We start from the raw sequence: 17,746 nt of genomic DNA on the forward strand, positions 1-17,746 counted from the left end.
GTTTCCTTCGTTATACGCCTTTGCCTGAAGCAGGGCTTGTTTTCCTTACTCCCAACTGCCCATGGCTTTATTACATATGAGCACTAATAATCTCAGAAAGGTTTGAATAGGTTAGTCTTTGCCTTCTATTTTCTTGTAATTGAGTATTTCCCTAAAAGCATAAGCATCCAGTTTAATTATCAGATAATTTTTTTCTTGACTCTTGTCTATTAAATATAAGTCCTCTAGTTGTGAAATGTCGGAAAGATTTCTTTCACCGTTTTCAGATATACCGTTTTCAGATATATGAAAAGGAGCTAGAATTGTTGTTGTTTTTTTTAATTAATTAATTTATTTTTTAACACCTTAGCTACTGGTTCTAATTTCTAAGCTTACTCCTCTGTTGTTTGGTTCGTAGCTGACAAAATTGATGGAACAGAAAGAAAGAAAAGATTTCAATATACATTAAGCAAGCCAAATGTCAGAAATTGGATATAATTTTAGGTTGCTATGCTTATTACAATCAGTCTTAAGTTTTACCTTGTTTTTAAAATTTCTTTTTTTCTGTATGTATATAAATCAGGTAAGAAGGGATTTGAGGCTTTTACAATCAACTAACTTGAGATCTCTTCTCTCAGTTTATTATTTAGATATGGGTTATCATGTCCATGTGGATTTGGAAAATTATTTCTCTTTCCTTGAATCAATTTTAGATTTGTTAAATTTCTATTTTTTCTTTTCTTTTTATGGTCAGATTGATTTGATTCAGATTTACTGCTTTTGGTTTTCCGATCATTGTAAATATTTAATTTGTCAAGTGCTCGTTAGATTGTTTAAGGTATCCGGGCTTAAAAGATTTGAACCAATTTGGGTAAAGCTTCCCTGCCACTTAATGCGCCCTCGTTAATGTGAAACCATTATCGTGGATGGATCATAAATCCTTAACTTGCTCTTACATCCCTTGAATTTATATAGCAGATACTATACGTGCCTTGATGCTCACTTTTTGTTTGCAAAAATCCTCATTTCTTTACTTGTTTTTCAGTGTTGTTCATCACGTATTATTGGCTTCTTCCATGTTGGGGTATCCAAGATCTTCTGGTATCTGACCGCCCATATATTCTGTTCAGAAACATATTTCAATTCTATGGAAGCAGTACATGTATGTAATCTTCTGATTTATAAACTGTCTTTGGCATTGTATTTTATTATTGCTTTTTAGTTTTTCTCAATGGTTCACCTGGAATTCTTGTGTTAACCTGCATGTGTTTAGGATATTTGCAAACTCTAGTAATAACGGAAGCAGTGAGCAACCTCTTGGTATTTTACCTCATCAAATCCATGGTTCCCTAGGACACTTTTCACAGGACACTTGTGGGCCACTCCTCAGACAGTTTTGCACGATTTGCTGCAGCATTGTAAGTTTTACGTTGAATCATCTATTTATATAAAACTTATATGGGTTTATATTTAGTAATTGGTGCAAATATGAATTGCAATTACAACCATTGCATCTGATTCAACAAAACTTCTAGTTTTCAGTACTTGTACCTGGTAACAGTCTAGCAGGCATCTCATTCTATTTCTTTGTGTCAATAAAACTAGAGAACTACCTCTAGAATATGTTTTCTAGGTATTGAGTTAGGCGAGAATGAGAATAGGATTTCTTTATGCAAGCAGCAATGCATTTTTAGGGTGTTGTTGATGGCCCCTGATAATAAACGTTTTTAGCCACGACATATTTACAAGAAAACTTCATTGGCATGAAGAAAAGGAAACGCTTCTTTGTTCTTTACTTGTGCTGTGAGGAGCATATCTGTATACCGTATTTGATCAGCGAAAAAAAAAAAAAAAATTCAAAGGCTCATGTTCTGTGGTTTATGCTCCATACCTTATTACGATTTTGTAAAACTGTCTACTGCTCAATTGGGAAGTACTGAAATTAGAAGTGAAGATCTTGAGTCACTTGCTTATAGACTTACTCCACTGGTTTAGAGGGAGAGAAAACAGTTTGTTTACTGTCTTTCTTTTTGCGCAGAAATAGAGTACATTGTAATATAACAAGAAGAGGATAAGGGCCTCTGAAGAGTTATTATTGTCTGTCGACATGGCAGCTCGGAGAGTCTCCTCCTTACTCTCTCGCTCTCTCTGCTAGGTCTGCTTCTAAGCTTCTCTCTCAAGGTGACACCACCTTTACCTTTGTATTCTTTACTTTTTGCAGTCTTTTGTTTAGCTCTCGTGGCTTTTCTCTTTCCTCTGTTTACCTTTCACGAATTTATGTAATGAAATTGTTTCTGATGTGATCTTTAGGGAGAAGTGTCAGTAGATTTAGCACTGCTGCAGTAAGTGAAGAGTTGATCACCCCACCTGTTCATATGAATTGGTTAGTTTGTTTCACTATACTTTTTATAGAGTGCTAGTTATCTTGGCTCCCTGTCTCACTTCTATGGTTTTGGTTCAGCTTGGTATGTATTAAATATATTTTAAGAGTTTGATGTTGTCTTTTCAGGCAGCCAGATTAAACAAAATTACATACTTTCCAGGTATGGATCTTGCTTTTTATTTCTGTGCTTCACTGTCTTTTTCATGCTAGGAGTTATGATTCGAGTTTTGTATATTAGCCAATGAGTTGCAGACTATTTTGTGACTTAAGTATTCCTTTACATAGGTTGGGACGTGCTGCATATGAATGCTAGAAGATGTAGGCAGTTTAAGTATCCCTCGTCTTATAGTGCACTTTAATTAATCGCTTTAATTAATTATCAACTACTTTAGTTTCCCATGCATCTCATTATAGGTGTTAAGTTTAAATTAGATTCTTTTCTACTTCAATTATGTTGCTTGAAGCCTTAAACATGTTGCTGGAAGTCATCAATCGTCTCTCTTTAGGTGCATGCATGTTTTTGTACTCTGCCCAAATGTACTGAACTGTATTACAAAGTGTTCAGTTCAATTATGAGTTTTCTTTATTCCACACGGTGATGTGATTGCTAATTGAGAATTTAATGCATTTTTATGGTTTGATACTTCAATCTAAATTTCAGGCTCAGAAATCATTGATGTTGAACAGCAGCAGAGGAGCAATGGTGACAGCTTTTTCGATATTGAAGAGCTCCTGCAGATTGGGACCAGATGCAGAGGGGTGTGGTTTCTGCTTTTGAAAGTAAAAGAAAAAATATATTGGTTATGTTGTGCATCAAAATTATGAATATGAACTGCAATACGATAGGAATTAACTGAATTATATCCAACCAAGCAGCTTAAGAAGGTAATAGTTACACTTCCTTTTTGTTGTGTTAGTCAATGTATTGGTTTGTTCAGTATTATGGCTTGAGAGAGATTTTGGACCGTGAGTTCCTGAAACAAAAGGCTACTTGAATTTTGTACTATTCCACAGGATTTCGATTTCATAGTCTTTTTCACACTATTGATTTCAGCTGCTGCTAGAATAGATGTTTTTTTATTTTTTTTAAAAGAAATATAGTCACCAATAGAATTGGTGTGGTGCTAATTGTAGTGATATACCCAGGCTGACTATTCAACCATATATTCCACCAATCACAACATTGGTGTGGTGATCCATAGTCACCAATGCATGAACAGTACCCATCAGTTGAGGCACCAAAAAAACTGATAGTGAGCCCATGGGTAATTGTCACGCCACTTTTAGCAACCCAAACAATAATGGTGAGTGGGTTGGTGTCTATTGGCTTTACACACCATTCATTGGTGGTCTGAAGCCCAATACACACCATTAATAATGGTGTCTAAAGCCCAATTTTGTGGTAGTGTATCTTCTTCATTCTTTATTATTTCAGTTCAGTTTTGCATTATGAATTATAGCCTATTCTGATAATATATCTATTTGTCTCAGGAGGTTGAAATCGAAATCAATATTGATGAAGAAAACTGGAAATGAGCAGAAACAACAAAAGAGACAACCACAACAACTAGGAAAGAGGCAGCCACCACCACCAGAGCTGAGCAGCCTGAGCCATCACAGCAGTGGAAACCACAGCCACCAATACATTCAGGTAGAATCAAGATTCATTAATTGTGATAACACTGATAATATATTAGCAAGCTGTATCTTTTGGAAGTTTCCATGTCGATGGAGATCTATACTTGTTTAGCAATTTATACTACCTAGATCGTATCTCGTTCTTTGTCAATTAAGGAAGGTGACATCCAAATGCTAATTGCATATTATTGGTTGGCGTGTCCATTCTTTAAAATATATGTTTCTTTTAATTGTGAGATAACCTTCTCTATATATATGCATTGATGATGATAAAGATCCACCAACAACCTCAATTTCATGTGCCACTTTTTGTGCATTTGGAAACTAATTAGAAATTGAATCTAGTACCAATCATTGTCTTGCATGTATAAAACGTACCATATATGTCCAAGCTATTAATGGAAAACTCCAAATATGAGAGTGCCAAAAAATGGAATATTTAGACTCCCTTGACATTTCCCAGCATATGCATATATAGAGCCTCATCCATTAATGTACATATAATTTAAATCAAATAGATCTATATAACTTGTTTGAATGAGCCATGATTTATATTTTGGATATATGAATTGGAAAATAGGTCTGATTCATTGCTTGTATATTCTACTAAGTTGTTCTTTATTTTCTTAACAATACCACTAGGTGTTTCTGATCATGACATATCTTCTGAGGTCAAAAACATACATGGCGTTACAAAGGGGATAGAAACTCATGATGATATTGTCACAGCTTCTAATGAGAGAATTCTAATTCTAATTCAGATGAATGAGGATCAAAAGCTCCCAAATGGTGTCCAAGCTAATTCTAGGTTTGTTTCAGAAATTGGGTCTCGAACACGTTCTTTAGCTCTACTTAATGTCAAAACCTGGAAGGCGGTTAAACTAGAACATAAAGACGAAATTAAAAAGGGGTTGTTGGTGAGTGGTATTATTTACTTGCACTAGAATCGATTATATTGTTGGGTTTATAATATATTTTATTAAACTAAGCTCTTCTTGATTTGCTGTAATGTTAGCATAAGTTTGATGTCAATTTGGACGAACCTGCCATTGCAAAATTTGTTGAAAATAAGATGAACAACACATTCAGATCTTGGAAAGGCAAACTGCACAAGCACTTCAAAAAATATTCTAATGACATTGATTATGCAAGGTCTCACCCTCCCAATGAGAAAGTGTTTGGTGATAGGGAGATAAGTGATTGGGAGTAGCTGTGTGATAATTTGTACACAGATCAAGCGTATCAGGTATAAAATTGTGCACTGATTTTGAATTGTTGATGTTGCATGCATAGTGTATGTTATTCAAATGTTTTTTTGTTAGGACTATATGTATAGAAGTTCAAGAAGACTGATGTCAAACGAATTTCAAGAATGAAATGATATTCTAATGATTGGTACTTTTTACACACATGCAGAAGCGTAGTAAGATCAATACTATCAATATTAATAAGAAAAAATATAATCATTGTGGTGGTTCACGTCCTTTCACGAAACACATAACACATGGAAGCCACAGAACAGGTAAATGTTTGTTATTGTTTAAATTTAATTGCTAAACTCTATTATCAAATATATATACTTGTCTAATTGATTTATTTCATTTTCTTCGAAAACTTATCCCATAATTTGTTCAGTCTTACTGACATATAAAAACAATATACAAATAGGATGAGGAGCTTGAGTACAAATGACAAACTATTTTTGTGCACTTCTTATAGAGTATTTACATACTATACTTTTCTCATATACCATTATTTGGGCTTTGAATTGCTTTTGTTATTTCCAAATGTAGAAAGGTAAAAATGTGACCTATGTTGAGAATTGGGGTGTCATGCATCAACATTGAGGCAGCAATGGTGGTGTTTGGATCAATGAAGAAGCGGAGAGGACAGGAGTAAGGATTATATGTTATAATTTTAGTATATTGAAGCAAAACTGACATCATAGATTAAATGTATAACCTATGTTTCATTATGTGTAGAAAAATTTGATTGAAGAGTTGATTAAAACCAAGCGACAGTTGGCTGAGTCTGAGGATACCCCATTTGAAGATGTTGTAGTGTCTATCCCTATGCAATTAGATATCTTGGCTAAGGAGCTCGGAACTATGAAGGGTAAGACCATTCGAGGTGTGGGCTATGGTAAAAAGGACAGATTTTGTTCTTCAATCCCTGCATCCACGTCTAACCCAACAAATGAGACATGCTCAAGCTCTCATCTTGATGCGACACCGCATGGATAAATCACTCTGTTTGGAGTATATGTCGATTAGAGATGCACGAGAATTTTGGGTAGCGCTAGAAGAGCGTTTTGGAAATATCCAAGATTCTCTCCTTCTTGACTTGAAAGTACAATGCGGCAATTCGCGTTTTGCTGACTTCAAGTCCGTTGCTGAATATAATTTAGAAGCTCTTCGCCTCACATCCATGTTGAGATTCTGTGGACAACCTGTCAACAAGAGCTAATTGAGAAAACTCTCTCCATCTTCCCCTTAGCGCTTTTGGTATCAAAGCAATATAGAGGTGAGTACAATGCTAGACGGATCACGAGGTTCAATTAGCTAATCAATATGATGTCTGTAGTTGAAAAACATGATAACATCCTTGTGAGAAACTATAATTCAAGGCCCGTTGGAATTAAGAGCATTTCGAGGCGAATTATAATGCACCCAAAGGAGGGCGCAAGGAGAGGAACCCTAAAGTTAAGGGACAAAACGGGCGTGTAGGTCCATACGACTGCCCTAAAAAGGAAAGAAATTGCCAAAATAGAGCGGGAACACGTGGCAAGAACGCCACAAAGGAGAGAGGAGGGCATGGTGCCGCCGGCCATAGGCATGGCGTCACCGTCCAACATGGATGCCAAAATCTCCCTCGTGCACAAGGTGCACCTCAATTGAAGGGAGGCAACCATAATGACTTGTGTCATCAATGTGGATCAAGTGAGCATTGGTTCAAACAATGCAAAGCAAGCAATCAGTTAGCTGCAAGATACAAGGAAAAGCCGGCTATCACAGACCGGCGCTGCCTTCCCCCTGTAGCCCCAACATGGCTTTGACGCCACATGTGCTCCTTTGACACCAAATTCTACTTCTAAAGTCAATTGTGACTTCATGGCTTAACCAAAATCCTCATTGGTTGCTTCTACAACCCATCATTTGTTCTGCAAAGCCTGCTCTTTACTCTTTAGCAAAGTTAGGATCGAGACCATCCTATGAAAAGGACATAAAAAAAACATATCATTCTTGCAAAGAATCCAAGGTGAGATTTGTGGACCTATTCAACCACCTTGCAGACCATTTAGGTATTTTATGGTGTTGGTTGATGCATCGACACGCTGGTCACATGTCATGCTATTGTCCACAAGGAACGCTGCATTTGCTATACTCTAGCACAAATTATTAAGTTAAGGGCTCACCACCCTGATCATCCTAGTAAGTCTGTAAGACTTGACAATGCCGGGGAGTTTACATCAAAAACTTTTGATGATTATTGCATGTCCATTGGGATTGAAGTTGAACATCCCGTTCCTCATGTTCACACCCAAAATGGTCTCGCAGAAGCTGCCATTAAACGACTTCAAATGTTTGCTAGGGTATTGGTTATGCGCACCAATCTCCCTATTTCTACTTGGGGCTATGCAATATTGCATGCAGCTGTTCTTATTCGTCTGAGATCCACTGCCACTCAACTCTTTTCTACTTCCTAAATGGTTATTGGGTTTGAGCCTGATGTCTCACATTTACGCATATTTGGGTGGGCAGTTTATGTGCTAATTGCGCCGCCACAGCGCACCAAAATGGGTCCTCAAAGATGATTAGACATTTATGTTGGATATGACTCTCCAACTATTATTCGTTACTTAGAACCCTTGACAGACGATCTCTTTAACGTTAGATTTGCGGATTGTCACTTTGGTGAGACAGTCTTCCCGTCGTTAGGGGGAGATAAGAACATAAATGTTCAACAGGAACGATAGGAATAGTCGTGGTCTGTCCCCACTTTGTCTCATCTTGATCCTTGAACCGCACAGTCCGAAATTGAAGTGCGGAAAATTTTCGATCTTCAGAACGTAGCAGAATCGATGCCTGATGCGTTTTCTGATATCACTAAAGTGATGAGATTACACATACCTGCTGCAAATGTACTTGCAAGGATTGATGTCCCTAAAATTAGAGGACATGACGCCATCTCAAGTGAGACTGAACATGGCGCCAACGTCCCCTCCTATGGTGACATTGTGGCTTGGCCCACGGCTCCTGCCAGAAAGCGCAGGAGGCCCAAAGGTTCGATGGATTCTCACCCAAAAAAGAAAGCGAGTTTGGCACAAAATAATCCATTAATCTTTGATGTAAAAAATCCATCTCATGTAGATATTTTGGATTATGGTTATGTCTGAGAGACATCATTAGGGGATAGTCCAATGTCAGAACCAATTCCAGAGAATAGAGAGATCTCCATGAATTAAACTAGTGTACATAAGACGATGAATAGAAACTATATTACTATTAATGATAATTTTGCATATTCTTTTGCAAAAGGAATTATAGAGTATGATGATATCGAACCTCGTTCTTTTGAAGAATGTCAACGAAGAGCGGATTGACATAAATAGAAAGATGCGATACAGGCTGAATTAGATTCACTAGCAAAGAGATAGGTATTTGGGCCTATAACGCAGACACCCCCAAATGTAAAGCCTGTTGGCCATAAATGGGTATTTGTTAGAACGCGTAATGAGAAAAATGAGGTTGTTAGATATAAAGCCCACCTTGTGGCGCAAGGTTTCTCACAACGCCCTAGAATCGACTACGAGGAGACATATTCTCCCGTAATGGACGTCATAATGTTCTGCTACCTTATCAGTTTGGTAGTTTTTGAAAAACGTGACATGCGGCCACTATGCTAAAAAAAAAAAAGCTATCAGACGACAGAGGAGGTCTGTCGTCTGATAAAAAAAAATTTCTGTTGTCTAGTACGGTGTTGTCTCTTAGCGGTATCAGACGACAGATCTCCTCTGTCGTTTGAAAAATCAGACGACAGAAGGTTTTCAGGTCGTCTGTTGTCTGATGAAACCCAAACATCTGTTAGAGGAATTCAGAAGACAGTTATCTATTGTTTGTAATGACTTACAATAACAGTTTACTGTTGTTTGTTTTATATTCTAATAATAGTTAACTGTTAGTTTAAGTACCATCACAAGACAATTATTTGTTGTTGTACATTCATTTAAGATACAATTATATGTCGTTGTTTTTGTTTTGAGTCAACGAAAGTTTATATATTTTTGTCTTTGTTTTTATTGTAAGGCCACAATTTTCTGTTGTTTGAATGGGAAAATGACAATAGATTTTTCTTGAATTCTGTTGTTCTTAAGTAGCTCCAACAACATATTTTGGCTTTGATTTAGTGGTTGCATGGTATTTCAGATGTCACATTTGTATTTCTATTAGGATGTAATCTGGAAACTACAAAAATGACATATATTATTGAATCTGTCATTACAGCCAATGAATACATCCATAATTATTTCATACATAAACCTAATGAGCATCAGCTCAATAAACTCATAAGGCAAAAAACTATTATCTAGAGCAACGACTATACTAATCTAGAGCAACTAAGTTAGCCAATTATATAACAACTCTAATTCTTCAAGTGGATAATCCTCCAAAGATATCAGCTAACTGAGGCATCAAAGTTTTGAAGAGAAAAGAACTATTGTTCCATATAGTTCTTGCAATCTGCAGACAACACAAACACAGAAATTTAGCAAAGATGACATATTTCAATAACGAAACTTAGTACAAAACCACATATCAGATTGCAACTGCCTCATGCTTAGAATAAGGATTGATACTTGATTACATTATAACTATAAACATTCAATTAACAAAGCTAACTGTGTGCACAAAAAGTAAAGCTATAAAATATAATTTGCTAAGGATATCATACTCAAGAAAAGAAACAAAAATACCACAAAGCGCAAAACCACAACCCAACTACCAAAAGCAATACAACAAGCTTGCAAGCTGGAAATAATTTCTAATAGTTGTCTATACAAAAATATTTCACAGCAATTCTCAATCAGACCACTTCTCTGCTGGAAATAATACCAATCCTCTCAATGAAATTGCAAGTGTACTGGAGCAAATTAAAAGATGGAACTGCTAACTCCTTAATCTGATACTACATCCCATTTGGAGAAAACTCTGCTTTGTAAGTCATAGACATATATAGGAGGTGCCAAAAGAAATTCTAGAGATTAACACAGTACTTCGAATGCTATTGCATTTTTCAGTTTCTTCAACACTCCTAGACATCATAAAAAGAATTACAGAAGGATTGTATATACATGTCGAATTGTTACACTTCATCAAAATAAGTCTAATAGGGCACCATTACCTTCTGCGTCATAGAAGCACACATGCTTCACACCAATAGCTTCTACCCATAGAAGAAGTTCCATAACTTTGGAGATTTCCTATGCGTCTTCACTTTACAATCACTAGAGTAGACATTACAAAAATATGCAGACTATGCCAGAGTAGCAGAAGCCTAGGATTGCTAGTTTGAATCAACACTAAATTTAGATATAAGGTAAATAGCATATGAAATGAATGAATATAAGAGGGTTGTCTAAGAGACTTAAGTACTTACTTGAGCAACAAAAGAGGTTGCCCTCTGCATTCATACCTCAAATCCATCAGCTGAAAAATATTAAGGCAAAAGGAAACAATCAATATAAACCCAACAAATTCAACAACCCAAATTGGTTGAAAAACACTAAACCCAATCAGCAACTAAGAAACAACCTTAAATGGATAGAGAGAATACCAGAAAGAAAACTCAGTGAATCAGTGAGGCAAGAGCGGCAAAGCCATTATATAAAGGTGATAGGAGCATTTTAATGCGACGTTTTAACTGTTATTTCCTCATATTTACTTAGTTATTTCCTTAAATAAATCCGTCTTGATTAGGAAAGTTTCCATCTTTAGAAAGTTTCTATTTTTAGTAATTTTAATAAAAGTTTCTATTTTCTAGGTACATTGGAATAAATGACAAGGAAATGAGCTGAAATGAAGAAATTGAGTTTTCCTGGTCCAACTAGGAATCCTAGTCAACGCAGGAATCCTGATGAGGCTAGGAAACCTGAAGGCAATAGGAGACTACATGTCTTGAAGATATTATGGGAGATTAAATCTGATTTTTGCATGGGAAATGATGGAGATAATGTGGAAATCAAGGAGATTACGTTGACAAAATCAAGGGAGAGTTTCAAGGGATTGTGCAACAAGAAAAGGCTCAAAACAAGTCCAGATTCGTTCCTTAATTCCCTCAAGATATGTTGGCTGAAATTAGAGAATAAAATCTGCAATTTTAATGTAATAATCAAGAGAAAATCAAGGGGAGGATGTTAAGGATAAAGCCATGGAGAGATTTAAGGGAGAAAAGGTCCAAAACAAGTCCCGATTCATTCCTATTTTCACTCAAGATTATTTTGGCCGAAAATTAAGAGAAAAATCAGATAAAATCTTGGGAAAATCAGTAATAATATATTTGGAAAGATTAGGGATTGATTTTGGAGCTTCCTGATTGGTTGAATGACATGGCAGAGTTGACGTGGCATTAATTCATTGGTTGGAGCTGTGTGGTGCAACCAGAAAATTCCTTGGAAATTAAATTCATGAAGCCTTGCCTTCCCCTATATAAACCCCCCTATGCTAAAACAACAACAACAACACAACAACAACACCACAACACCTCTTCATTCAGAAAAATTCTCTTCATTCTCTAGTTGCAAAGTTCTGCGTTTTCAAGCAAGGAGAGGAAGAAGAAGAAGGAGCCGTGAAGATCATATCCTCCATCATCCACCTTGAAGGCTTGCTTCCAAGATTCAAGATCCAACCATCTAGCTCTCCATCTCCATCTCCACTCACGGTGTAATTCGTTCCTTTTCCTTGTAACCTTTTTGGTTTCCTTGTTTGATTTCGTATGAACTTGTTTCTGGTTAACCTAACGTTTAGGGCGAAGTTTAAGCACAATTTCTATGTTTAAATAAAGTTTTCAGATTCTATTATTGTAATTCGAGAGTTGCTTATGTGAGTTTGTTTAATTAAATTTGCTTTATAGATATCTTTTGTATTTTAATCTTATGTGGTTCGAAACACTTAGGGTTTTGATATGAATGATGCTAGATTTAAGAACATGAAATCAACTTTTTGTTTTGTGTAACTTGAATCGAAGTAGTAAAGGTTTTGGACAAAAACCAAATTTAATTAAAGAGGATTGCAATTAGGTGGACTTTTTCATACTAAGTTGCACACTTGAGCTGATAGCCTTTCTATGTGTTTCATGCGTTAAACATGTCATGATTGACTAGCTTTCTAGGGCTTGATTACATGTTTGATAGGATTAATCTTTGTGCTTTCACTTAGGTTAATTAGCATTGAAAAGTAAAAAAATGGGAAATTATTTGCTTTCGAATATTTCACATGATCAACTCCTTTCTCATGACTTAGATGATCAATTATAGGGTTTGAATCGAATTTGATTACATGGAATTGGTTTTGATCTTTATTCCTTGCGTTCCACCCTTGTATATGTGTTTTTATATTTTCTTTCTTTTATTTATTTTAATTTTCAAAACTCTAATTCTTAAACCCCCCTTTTATTTTGTTATTTGTATATGTACTTTTTGTAAATAATACTTTTTACTTTTACTAATTAATTATTTGTTTTTACAATTACAGGTGTACCCTCAATCCCCGGCTAGAACGATCCCTACTTATTCTATACTAACAACTACATGCAGGGTTAAATTGCGCGCTTACTTTTAGCGTTATCAAAAGGGCTCAAGTGAAATAGTTTAAGTGTGTATGAGAAATAGACACCAATTTTTGGTGGGTGGGCTTGTGATGTAGTTGTGAACTTCTCCTATTAAAATTTTGGCTAACAATATCTAACTACAAAGTTCATTGAGAACTACTTGATTATACATGTATTTCATAATTGACATGTACACAAACTAGAGAAACCTATACTTAATTATATATGTACTATGTTTAGTATCTGGTTCACATTCTGATTATCAGTTGACAACAATTGATTTGCTTTTATATGTATCTGTCCTTTTTTTCCTAGGAGTATGAAGTATTTTTTTTAGAGTAAAGTTTCTTGACTGACACGATAACTTCTTGTTTAAAAAAAAAAAAACAACTTTAGTCATAATTCAGAAAGAAGCTCATAAACTAATATTCATGTTATTCACAAGGAAAGACAATGAAATTGATAGTAGATTATAAAATCGACTAAAACAAATCAGAAAGTGGTTTACTGACCCTTAACAGAATTTTCGAAGAAACTCATAATGACCAAGATCTACCTCCCAGCAGTCATGATTCATGTAACTTCACTTCTGTTTCAGGAAATCCAACGTGGTTCCGGTATACAAATTGTATTCTCCAACCTGAAAGAACCGTCCATCTTATTCAAGCTTCATTTCACAAGGCTAAGCAGAATATAACTAGACCACAAGCAAGCAACAAAAAAAAAAAAAAAAATCTTGAGCAAAAAAACCTTTGAAACATTATTTCTAGAGCAGAAATATGCCAGAGCGGTATAGATCGAACTCTCCTATGTACTACGGTACAAGCTGCACAATTATGTGGATGGCTCTAGCCATAACAATTGCAGCTATAGCAAAACCAGGATTGGTCAAGTTTCCAAACCATAACAATTGCAATTAGGTGATGAAACAGATACATGCAACTATAGTATTGAAACTCAAAATGAGTACATTTCCAAACCATGCCAGTTGTCAATCCAGAAACTCTTTTATCACTTCTTCCCCCATCTTTCCCATTCATTTAGTTAAGCAAAAGATAAATTGAATGTCTGAGATGTAGTTAAGTACCATGTTGTAGGAAAATCAATCAGCATGACCCCAAGGAATCAGGCTGCACCTATCCCCAACATTCCAGAGAAATTCAAATTCCATATAATATTAGATAACTTGCCAAGATTTTCAGATTTTTATAGTGTTCATGTAGATTAATCATAACTAAATGCTACCATTGCAATAAGCACACAACTCAACAGTTTGAAGAGCACATTCCAAATACAGCAACATTTATAAGTTCAAGATACCAAGAGAGCCCCTAGTACATTGATATTGCACCAATCTGTTTTATAGTAACAGTAAGCACTAAGCATCATACAAAATAACTAATGAATTAGGGGTAAATTTTCAAAATCCTTGTACTTCATATAGACATAAATATGACAAGATAGGAATCATAATCACCTTCATGTAAAAATAAATCATTGGCCTTGATGAATTCATGGTCAGACTTCCGCATTGTGAAATTCACAAAGAAAATTAGTTTGACTTGAAAGCAAGAAATAATGAAAGAAAATTGAAATAAGGGGAAATTACTGGTCACTCCCTCAACTTTTGGGGCGTCGACAGTTCAGTCCCTGTTATTCTAATTTTAACATATTACTCCTCGCACTTCCAAATTTCGCCCAATTTAGTCTAAAGTACGTGACTATTTTACCCCTCACTTCCTCTTTTTTTTTTCCTCTCCGCTCTCCGCTCTCTCTCTCTCTCTCTCTCTCTCTCTCTCTCTCTCTCTCGGTCTCTCTGTCTCTCTGTAATCTCCTCATCCAATTCTTTTTCAAGCCTGATATGGCAACAATATTTCCCACAAGTTTCGTAAATACAGGATGCCAGGATGACTCTCTAATCCAAAGCCTTGTTGCTTTTCGAATTGCTATCACCAGCAACACAACACAAATCCCAATTCTGGAGATGGTGGTGGGATTAAGGTGAGTTCCCGGTCACCACCTATATCGTCACCATTGCCGCAAACACCACCTGCACATCCCTCAGATCCTTACCTTCACCACCACCAAAATCTTCACAAAACCCACAAATCCAAACACCCAAAACAGCGATTCCACATTTCACAAAACTCACAAAACCCCAATTCTTTCTCTGAAACCCAAAATTACCCGAAAACAATCAATCCAAAGCACTGAGATTAATAAAGCAATCCCAATCCTCAGCATCGGCTCGCCGGCCTCCATCACCAACCCCCCCTCGCCACCGTCGCCGACCACCTGCCAGTCCACAAAGTCCTCCATCGTCGCCTCCAGCAACTTCTCGATCACGACCTATCACCCCCCTTAACGCTGTGCGCAGATATCCTCGCGGGAACGGGGATCAAGGCTATCCACGTGGACTTCCCGGATCACTGAACCATCGGCGAGGAGACTCTGGTTTTTGGGTTTCCTGAGATTTTCGCAATCTAATCGCCGAAGGAATGGGTGGTATTTATGGTGGCCTGAAAAAGAGAAGAAAAGGCTTTTGATGAGCTAGGTGTTTGGGTAAAGGAACAAGAGGAAGAAAAGATTGCAGCAGAGAGAGAGAGAGAGAGCTTGGTGGTGGTGGTTATGGTCAGTTTTGGTCTTGCGACTGAACTGGTCCCAAATTGGCTACTCTCTTTGTTTATAGGAGAGGGGGGAGAGAGAGAGAGAGAGAGAAGCAGAAAAAGTAATAAAGAAAAGAGATTGAAGAATTAAAAAAAAAAAAAAAAAAAAAGGTGAGGGGTAAAATAGTCACTTTGGACCAAATTGGGCGCAATTTGAAAGTGCAAGGAGTAATCTGTTAAAATTGAAATGACAGGGACTGAACTGTCGACGCCCCAAAAGTTGAGGGAGTGACCAGTAATTTCCCCTTGAAATAAAGACAAGAGGAAAAGACCTTCCTGTTAATTCTGCAACTGTCCTCTCCAATTTTTGATAGAACATCTTCAGCAACAAGCCTGTCTATAATTTCTACAGTCCAGCCAAAGAGAATCCAAATTTATAAACCTCTAAATAAGTAAAAATCCCTAAACTTTAACACAATTTGCAATAACCACAACTAAGCCCATATGCCCAGATAACAAAAATCCTATCTTTGATTGAGATACGCAGGAATTCAGAGTTGTACACCAGAATCATAATCAAATTCAAAGACCCAGATAAGAAAAAGCTTACAAATTCAAATAGCCACAACTATGGCTACATGCCTAGATAAGAAAGATCCAAACGTTGAACAAGAAAAGTAACAATTCAGAATTCTAAACAATAACCACAAATCAAATATTCAAGGCAATTGAAAACAAAAATAGATAGTAAGCTAACAAGGATATATAATCATATCTCTTTAGACATGGTTAGAAACAATACCCAGTTGAGCAAACGTCTTGTAAATGAACCTCTCAATTCGATGTCTGAGGGATCAAATCAAATCGACTCAAATTGAGAGGGAACATAACCAATTGAAAGTTAGGGTGTTCGTCGAAGTAGCTATTCTTAATGGAGAATGACCAAAATTTAAGCAAACCTCTTGTAAATGAGAAACGGGTGGACAGTCCCTTGAACTGGTGACGACCCATTTGTGGACGGGCAAGCCGCTGGAGAAACGCATGCCGCTGGACCAAGAGTTACCGATGAGACGGTCAGTGCGGTCGGTGCCCTAAATCCCCAAATTGAATTCCAAATAAACCCCTAAAACCCAAAACGAATCCAATTGGAACCCTAAATCAAATCATAGTGAATCGAATGGCTTAGCAACAATAGTGAAACAATAGGTTTGGTTGGTTTAGAGAGACCAATGAAATTGACAATTTGAATACCAACACGAGCGAACGCGTGAGAGGGAGAGGTTTCTCTGTGTTTGTTTCAAAAAGTGATTGACATGGGGATGAATTTGTTATGTGATTGTCGAAGAAAACTAGGGCTGACGAAGTCTGGGTTTTGAGTTCAGATGAGAAGAGAGCGAAGAGAGAACACTCATCGGAGCAGTCAAAGAAAGCGTAGCAGAAAGAGAGACGTAGTGTTTTTAAAGTTTTTGGTTATAGTCTCAGTTTTAGACAGAGTTGTTGAGTGTGGGAACACGAAGTGTTTTGCAGTTATGTCAAAACAGACTTAAAAGAAAAGTCAAACTCACATTATTCAGACAACACAATTTCTTAAAACTGTTGTCTGAATATCACCCTATTGACTTCTAACCTAGGGTTTGGGACCTTTGAGAGGGAAAGCACTTGATGTAGTTGGAGGGAATTCCAAAATTTTTGCTAGAGTTAGATATGAAATATTTTCATCTTTTACAACGACATATAAGTGTTGTCTGAATCTGACCATATTTTCAAAATGAAACAAGTATGGTTTCTCTGTATATTCAGACAACACATTTAATTTATGACAGAAAATCAGCCTTCTGTCGTCTGATGCGCGTCGTCTGATAGCTTTTTTGGCATAGTGAGCTTATGGATGTGGCTACAGAATATCTCTATGGGGATCTAGATTCAGAGATATACATTGTCATGCCCCTGATTTTTAACACAATTAAAAATCGATATATAACCCCATAATTATACATGCGTGAACGTTCAGCCATCAATACCAAATACCTGGAAAACTTTTTCCCTTTATACAACATACATATTGATGCCCTGAACCCACTATGTCAATATTGACCCGCCCACAGAGTCATATATTACATAAGCTTACGAATTAAATTGTCAACAACAAGATAAAACGTAAAAGCTCCTCAGAGTTTACTACATAGCGGAAGTCATAACAATGGCAAAGCCATATCAAATTTGCTTCCTACCTGTTCTACTGCCAACAAACTACTTCAGCTTCAGCCCCGATTATCCTACCCTGCAGGATTAACCCCTACACTGTGGGAATGGT

The 17,746-nt window shown here is 36.6% G+C and overlaps 1 long non-coding RNA gene across 14 annotated transcripts; it reads left to right on the forward strand.

The window, feature by feature from the left end:
• LOC133739910 (uncharacterized) lies at positions 1 to 9,299 on the forward strand. Of its 14 annotated transcripts, none has more exons than XR_009860896.1 (13): positions 67 to 110; positions 1,025 to 1,141; positions 1,253 to 1,397; positions 2,018 to 2,160; positions 2,290 to 2,362; positions 2,489 to 2,522; positions 2,648 to 2,680; positions 3,024 to 3,247; positions 3,509 to 4,013; positions 4,643 to 5,246; positions 5,417 to 5,522; positions 5,794 to 5,895; positions 5,983 to 9,299. It is a non-coding gene; the product is annotated as an uncharacterized LOC133739910 (long non-coding RNA). The 14 variants fall into 14 exon arrangements; XR_009860885.1 differs by lacking the exon at positions 2,648 to 2,680 and having other exon boundaries at positions 68 to 110; positions 4,643 to 4,917; positions 5,016 to 5,246; XR_009860889.1 differs by lacking the exon at positions 2,648 to 2,680 and having other exon boundaries at positions 68 to 110; positions 4,643 to 4,808; positions 5,016 to 5,246.
• The last annotated feature ends 8,447 nt before the right edge of the window (positions 9,300 to 17,746 follow it).

Source organism: Rosa rugosa, chromosome 3, assembly GCF_958449725.1.
Source record: "Rosa rugosa chromosome 3, drRosRugo1.1, whole genome shotgun sequence".
NCBI classification, from domain to species: Eukaryota; Viridiplantae; Streptophyta; class Magnoliopsida; order Rosales; family Rosaceae; genus Rosa; species Rosa rugosa.